This window comes from Zeugodacus cucurbitae, chromosome 3 (genome assembly GCF_028554725.1).
Source record: "Zeugodacus cucurbitae isolate PBARC_wt_2022May chromosome 3, idZeuCucr1.2, whole genome shotgun sequence".
In the NCBI taxonomy this organism is placed as follows: domain Eukaryota; kingdom Metazoa; phylum Arthropoda; class Insecta; order Diptera; family Tephritidae; genus Zeugodacus; species Zeugodacus cucurbitae.
Window position 1 is genome coordinate 48,189,030 of NC_071668.1, and position 8,834 is coordinate 48,197,863.

The window sequence follows — 8,834 nt, forward strand, 5'->3', positions numbered from 1 at the left end:
AATTTTTTGCACTCACTTTTTCGGCAATTATTTTGGTATCCGCTGATTTTGTTGTATATTGTATATATACAATTGTATTACGAATATATAAATATTCCACAATATTCAGTAAGAAAATATTTTTTGTTTATTTATTATTTGCGTCAGGTTTTTTTTGTAATTATTTTCTTCGAGAACAAATTCAAATCGCTCCGTTCAACACAACTGTTCTTATGAAAATCTCAATATCAACTGAACTGAGAAAAATAAATTTGACAATATTGACTGTTTATGTTTTGAAGTTTTGATTTTTTCTGTTGAAAATATGTTAATGTTAATGTTTTTTTAATGTTAATTATTTTATTCTGGCAAAAATTTTGGATTTTGGGGATCGTAAAAAATGACGAATAATGCATAATAACCCCTACCCACTTACTACGCTATTTTTGGTGCATTTGGTGGATGGATTTTTGGTACCATTCACCACTTTTTTGGTGCATTTTGGTGCATTTGATGCATTGACGCGTGGTGAAAACCCGATTTTTTCACGGCGCGCAAATGGGGTTATACAGGTCGTATGAGTACCATATTACCAAAAACAGAAAAACAGATATAAGGGTACCAAAAACAGAGGTAAGTGGGTAGGGGTTTTGTTTTTTAATTGTAAAACTGTTGCTGTCAAGAAGCCATTTTGTTTGTGTTTGTGTAAAGAAATATTTATTTAAAAATTGAAGAAAAATATACAAAAGGATATTACACTTTGGATCTTATAAATATATAAATGTAAAATGTGTAAAAATAAACAATCGCCTAGCGACTTCAGACGCATTCTGCAATTATTGCTGAGAAATGCCCTCCAATTCTAATGCTCGGAAAATCTTCGAAATCGAGTAAATAAAGGCGGCGGTGCGTAAATCATTGCAGTGGTGAATGCCACCAAAATTGGCGTAGTAAGTGGGTAGGGGTTTTTTTTTTTAATTGTTAAACTGTTGCTGTCAAGAAGCCATTCTGTTTGTGTTTTTGTAAAGAAATATTTATTTAAAAATTTAAGAAAAATATACAAAAGGATATTACACTTTGGATCTTATAAATATATAAATGTAAAATTTGTAAAAATAAATAATCGCCAAGCGACTTCAGACGCATTCTGTAATTATTGTTGAGAAATGCCCTCCATTTCTAAGGCTCGGAAAATCTTAGAAATCGAGTAAATAAAGGCAGCGGTGCGTAAATCATTGCAGAGACCGAATTCATTGGCCACAATCTTAATGCCTGCCCCCGCAGTTTCCATAACTGTTTGTAGTCCTGCGTCTACAATATCCGCCTCCTTCGTACAGTCTCTTATGAGCTTTAACTTTTTGTTTGGCTTGAACTTATCCTAAATAAATAAATTAAAAAAATTCATATTAACAAATTAACTTATTTGCACGGTGGTCAAAGTTCACTTACCTCGCACTCATTCATGGAGTTAAAGATCTCGTTGATTATGGCTTTCTCGCGTTTAACATTCATTTTGCCATAAGATACATGATTGATATTCTTTAAGTACTCAAAGTAGGATACCGTTACACCGCCAGCATTGCAAAACAAATCCGGTATAATGAGTACATTCTTTTTACGTAATATTTCATCGGCAGCTGGCGTCGAAGGACCATTAGCGCCTTCTAAAATCATCTTGGCTTGTACACTGTTAGCATTTTCGACAGTGAGAACCTTTTGCGTAGAGCAAGGCATTAGTATATCGCATTTTTCACCCAACAAACTGCCCTCTTTTTCGGTGGCTTTGGTATAGCCCTTGATTGATTTATTATTTTTTGCATAATACTCCATTAAGTCCTAAGTATATGAAGAAAATTAAAAAAATATTATCATGGAGATATTTATTTTCAATACGCCACATACCTTTGGATCAATGCCATTCTCATTTACTAGAGACACGTCAAATTCTTGAACACCGATCAGTTTGGCACCGGCTTCCACTACAAAAACGGATGCATGGGAACCGACATTGCCAAACCCTTGTACGATCACGGTTTTATCTTTCCAACCAGTCTTCCAGCCTAATAAATCCATCCAATCTTTATCCATAATAAAACATTCAGCCGCCTTAAATAGACCACGTCCCGTGGCGGCGGTGCGACCATTTATACCGCCTATTTCTACTGGCTTACCAGTCGTGATGGCCAATGCATCTACATCGTTATAGCCTAGAAGAACAATTTATTTTTCTATCAAGACGTTTTCTAATATTTCATAAAAAAAATTACCAAAAGTTTTAATATATTGATCCACCAACCAACTCATCTCGCGTTGGCTGGTATTCACATCTGGTGCCGGTACATCTATACCCGGACCTATCATATTGCGACGTAATAGCTCCATTGTATAGCGACGCGTAATTGTTTGCAATTCTTGTGCAGTATACTTCTTCGGGTCGATACGTATGCCACCCTTGGAACCACCAAACGGTACATTCACGCAAGCCGTCTTAAACGCCATCAGATAAGCCAAAGCGCGTATCTCATCGGCGTCGACGTCCATGGCAAAACGTATGCCTACAAAAGAGGAACGGATATTATCAGTCAGTTATATATATCATGCTAGACATCAGCAGTTGAAGCATTGAAAAGGAAGAACATTTTCTTGAAACACACAACTACATGCATATATTCTAGAAAATTCGTTGAGAAATTTTTTGAATATACCAGCTTTTCTAGAAAAATAATAGCCAATAATATAATTGAACCCACCGCCTTTGAGTGGTAATCTGTGTCTAGTGTGGTGTGCGCGATAGCCGGTGATTAGCTCGTAATTGCCATCACTTCTTATTATAGGGAAGGTAACTTCCAATAGATTTGTAGTGCAGCCCATCAATTTAAGCATGGCGGAAACACGTTGTTCACGCTGTTCCTTCTTCATGTAAGGATACTTTTCCAGCTCCTTTATCATCATCGGCTCCATTAGCTGAGCGGCCGAGTGATAATAATACTCAACCATGTGTGCAAATGGTGGGTCTTTGTCTTTATTGATTTTTTCCAAATGCTTGGGCATCACGTGCTTTTCACGCGTAGCTCCAAGTCCGGTCCAGTTTAAAACTGTCTTCGATAGTGAAGATCGTAAAAGTTTACCATTTAAAAGGAAGGACATATTGCCTTGCGATAATGCAATCCCAGTTATGATTTTTTTTGTGTGTTTTTGTAAGAAATTTTTTGCACTCACTTTTTCGGCAATTATTTTGGTATCCGCTGATTTTGTTGTATATTGTATATATACAATTGTATTACGAATATATAAATATTCCACAATATTCAGTAAGAAAATATTTTTTGTTTATTTATTATTTGCGTCAGGTTTTTTTTTTGTAATTATTTTCTTCGAGAACAAATTCAAATCGCTCCGTTCAACACAACTGTTCTTATGAAAATCTCAATATCAACTGAACTGAGAAAAATAAATTTGACAATATTGACTGTTTATGTTTTGAAGTTTTGATTTTTTCTGTTGAAAATATGTTAATGTTAATGTTTTTTTAATGTTAATTATTTTATTCTGGCAAAAATTTTGGATTTTGGGGATCGTAAAAAATGACGAATAATGTATAATAACCCCTACCCACTTACTACGCTATTTTTGGTGCATTTGGTGGATGGATTTTTGGTACCATTCACCACTTTTTTGGTGCATTTTGGTGCATTTGATGCATTGACGCGTGGTGAAAACCCGATTTTTTCACGGCGCGCAAATGGGGTTATACAGGTCGTATGAGTACCATATTACCAAAAACAGAAAAACAGATATAAGGGTACCAAAAACAGAGGTAAGTGGGTAGGGGTTTTGTTTTTTAATTGTAAAACTGTTGCTGTCAAGAAGCCATTTTGTTTGTGTTTGTGTAAAGAAATATTTATTTAAAAATTGAAGAAAAATATACAAAAGGATATTACACTTTGGATCTTATAAATATATAAATGTAAAATGTGTAAAAATAAACAATCGCCTAGCGACTTCAGACGCATTCTGCAATTATTGCTGAGAAATGCCCTCCAATTCTAATGCTCGGAAAATCTTCGAAATCGAGTAAATAAAGGCGGCGGTGCGTAAATCATTGCAGTGGTGAATGCCACCAAAATTGGCGTAGTAAGTGGGTAGGGGTTTTTTTTTTTAATTGTTAAACTGTTGCTGTCAAGAAGCCATTCTGTTTGTGTTTTTGTAAAGAAATATTTATTTAAAAATTTAAGAAAAATATACAAAAGGATATTACACTTTGGATCTTATAAATATATAAATGTAAAATTTGTAAAAATAAATAATCGCCAAGCGACTTCAGACGCATTCTGTAATTATTGTTGAGAAATGCCCTCCATTTCTAAGGCTCGGAAAATCTTAGAAATCGAGTAAATAAAGGCAGCGGTGCGTAAATCATTGCAGAGACCGAATTCATTGGCCACAATCTTAATGCCTGCCCCCGCAGTTTCCATAACTGTTTGTAGTCCTGCGTCTACAATATCCGCCTCCTTCGTACAGTCTCTTATGAGCTTTAACTTTTTGTTTGGCTTGAACTTATCCTAAATAAATAAATTAAAAAAATTCATATTAACAAATTAACTTATTTGCACGGTGGTCAAAGTTCACTTACCTCGCACTCATTCATGGAGTTAAAGATCTCGTTGATTATGGCTTTCTCGCGTTTAACATTCATTTTGCCATAAGATACATGATTGATATTCTTTAAGTACTCAAAGTAGGATACCGTTACACCGCCAGCATTGCAAAACAAATCCGGTATAATGAGTACATTCTTTTTACGTAATATTTCATCGGCAGCTGGCGTCGAAGGACCATTAGCGCCTTCTAAAATCATCTTGGCTTGTACACTGTTAGCATTTTCGACAGTGAGAACCTTTTGCGTAGAGCAAGGCATTAGTATATCGCATTTTTCACCCAACAAACTGCCCTCTTTTTCGGTGGCTTTGGTATAGCCCTTGATTGATTTATTATTTTTTGCATAATACTCCATTAAGTCCTAAGTATATGAAGAAAATTAAAAAAATATTATCATGGAGATATTTATTTTCAATACGCCACATACCTTTGGATCAATGCCATTCTCATTTACTAGAGACACGTCAAATTCTTGAACACCGATCAGTTTGGCACCGGCTTCCACTACAAAAACGGATGCATGGGAACCGACATTGCCAAACCCTTGTACGATCACGGTTTTATCTTTCCAACCAGTCTTCCAGCCTAATAAATCCATCCAATCTTTATCCATAATAAAACATTCAGCCGCCTTAAATAGACCACGTCCCGTGGCGGCGGTGCGACCATTTATACCGCCTATTTCTACTGGCTTACCAGTCGTGATGGCCAATGCATCTACATCGTTATAGCCTAGAAGAACAATTTATTTGTCTATCAAGACGTTTTCTAATATTTCATAAAAAAAAATTACCAAAAGTTTTAATATATTGATCCACCAACCAACTCATCTCGCGTTGGCTGGTATTCACATCTGGTGCCGGTACATCTATACCCGGACCTATCATATTGCGACGTAATAGCTCCATTGTATAGCGACGCGTAATTGTTTGCAATTCTTGTGCAGTATACTTCTTCGGGTCGATACGTATGCCACCCTTGGAACCACCAAACGGTACATTCACGCAAGCCGTCTTAAACGCCATCAGATAAGCCAAAGCGCGTATCTCATCGGCGTCGACGTCCATGGCAAAACGTATGCCTACAAAAGAGGAACGGATATTATCAGTCAGTTATATATATCATGCTAGACATCAGCAGTTGAAGCATTGAAAAGGAAGAACATTTTCTTGAAACACACAACTACATGCATATATTCTAGAAAATTCGTTGAGAAATTTTTTGAATATACCAGCTTTTCTAGAAAAATAATAGCCAATAATATAATTGAACCCACCGCCTTTGAGTGGTAATCTGTGTCTAGTGTGGTGTGCGCGATAGCCGGTGATTAGCTCGTAATTGCCATCACTTCTTATTATAGGGAAGGTAACTTCCAATAGATTTGTAGTGCAGCCCATCAATTTAAGCATGGCGGAAACACGTTGTTCACGCTGTTCCTTCTTCATGTAAGGATACTTTTCCAGCTCCTTTATCATCATCGGCTCCATTAGCTGAGCGGCCGAGTGATAATAATACTCAACCATGTGTGCAAATGGTGGGTCTTTGTCTTTATTGATTTTTTCCAAATGCTTGGGCATCACGTGCTTTTCACGCGTAGCTCCAAGTCCGGTCCAGTTTAAAACTGTCTTCGATAGTGAAGATCGTAAAAGTTTACCATTTAAAAGGAAGGACATATTGCCTTGCGATAATGCAATCCCAGTTATGATTTTTTTTGTGTGTTTTTGTAAGAAATTTTTTGCACTCACTTTTTCGGCAATTATTTTGGTATCCGCTGATTTTGTTGTATATTGTATATATACAATTGTATTACGAATATATAAATATTCCACAATATTCAGTAAGAAAATATTTTTTGTTTATTTATTATTTGCGTCAGGTTTTTTTTGTAATTATTTTCTTCGAGAACAAATTCAAATCGCTCCGTTCAACACAACTGTTCTTATGAAAATCTCAATATCAACTGAACTGAGAAAAATAAATTTGACAATATTGACTGTTTATGTTTTGAAGTTTTGATTTTTTCTGTTGAAAATATGTTAATGTTAATGTTTTTTTAATGTTAATTATTTTATTCTGGCAAAAATTTTGGATTTTGGGGATCGTAAAAAATGACGAATAATGCATAATAACCCCTACCCACTTACTACGCTATTTTTGGTGCATTTGGTGGATGGATTTTTGGTACCATTCACCACTTTTTTGGTGCATTTTGGTGCATTTGATGCATTGACGCGTGGTGAAAACCCGATTTTTTCACGGCGCGCAAATGGGGTTATACAGGTCGTATGAGTACCATATTACCAAAAACAGAAAAACAGATATAAGGGTACCAAAAACAGAGGTAAGTGGGTAGGGGTTTTGTTTTTTAATTGTAAAACTGTTGCTGTCAAGAAGCCATTTTGTTTGTGTTTGTGTAAAGAAATATTTATTTAAAAATTGAAGAAAAATATACAAAAGGATATTACACTTTGGATCTTATAAATATATAAATGTAAAATGTGTAAAAATAAACAATCGCCTAGCGACTTCAGACGCATTCTGCAATTATTGCTGAGAAATGCCCTCCAATTCTAATGCTCGGAAAATCTTCGAAATCGAGTAAATAAAGGCGGCGGTGCGTAAATCATTGCAGTGGTGAATGCCACCAAAATTGGCGTAGTAAGTGGGTAGGGGTTTTTTTTTTTAATTGTTAAACTGTTGCTGTCAAGAAGCCATTCTGTTTGTGTTTTTGTAAAGAAATATTTATTTAAAAATTGAAGAAAAATATACAAAAGGATATTACACTTTGGATCTTATAAATATATAAATGTAAAATTTGTAAAAATAAATAATCGCCAAGCGACTTCAGACGCATTCTGTAATTATTGTTGAGAAATGCCCTCCATTTCTAAGGCTCGGAAAATCTTAGAAATCGAGTAAATAAAGGCAGCGGTGCGTAAATCATTGCAGAGACCGAATTCATTGGCCACAATCTTAATGCCTGCCCCCGCAGTTTCCATAACTGTTTGTAGTCCTGCGTCTACAATATCCGCCTCCTTCGTACAGTCTCTTATGAGCTTTAACTTTTTGTTTGGCTTGAACTTATCCTAAATAAATAAATTAAAAAAATTCATATTAACAAATTAACTTATTTGCACGGTGGTCAAAGTTCACTTACCTCGCACTCATTCATGGAGTTAAAGATCTCGTTGATTATGGCTTTCTCGCGTTTAACATTCATTTTGCCATAAGATACATGATTGATATTCTATAAGTACTCAAAGTAGGATACCGTTACACCGCCAGCATTGCAAAACAAATCCGGTATAATGAGTACATTCTTTTTACGTAATATTTCATCGGCAGCTGGCGTCGAAGGACCATTAGCGCCTTCTAAAATCATCTTGGCTTGTACACTGTTAGCATTTTCGACAGTGAGAACCTTTTGCGTAGAGCAAGGCATTAGTATATCGCATTTTTCACCCAACAAACTGCCCTCTTTTTCGGTGGCTTTGGTATAGCCCTTGATTGATTTATTATTTTTTGCATAATACTCCATTAAGTCCTAAGTATATGAAGAAAATTAAAAAAATATTATCATGGAGATATTTATTTTCAATACGCCACATACCTTTGGATCAATGCCATTCTCATTTACTAGAGACACGTCAAATTCTTGAACACCGATCAGTTTGGCACCGGCTTCCACTACAAAAACGGAAGCATGGGAACCGACATTGCCAAACCCTTGTACGATCACGGTTTTATCTTTCCAACCAGTCTTCCAGCCTAATAAATCCATCCAATCTTTATCCATAATAAAACATTCAGCCGCCTTAAATAGACCACGTCCCGTGGCGGCGGTGCGACCATTTATACCGCCTATTTCTACTGGCTTACCAGTCGTGATGGCCAATGCATCTACATCGTTATAGCCTAGAAGAACAATTTATTTGTCTATCAAGACGTTTTCTAATATTTCATAAAAAAAAATTACCAAAAGTTTTAATATATTGATCCACCAACCAACTCATCTCGCGTTGGCTGGTATTCACATCTGGTGCCGGTACATCTATACCCGGACCTATCATATTGCGACGTAATAGCTCCATTGTATAGCGACGCGTAATTGTTTGCAATTCTTGTGCAGTATACTTCTTCGGGTCGATACGTATGCCACCCTTGGAACCACCAAACGGTACATTCACGCAAGCCGT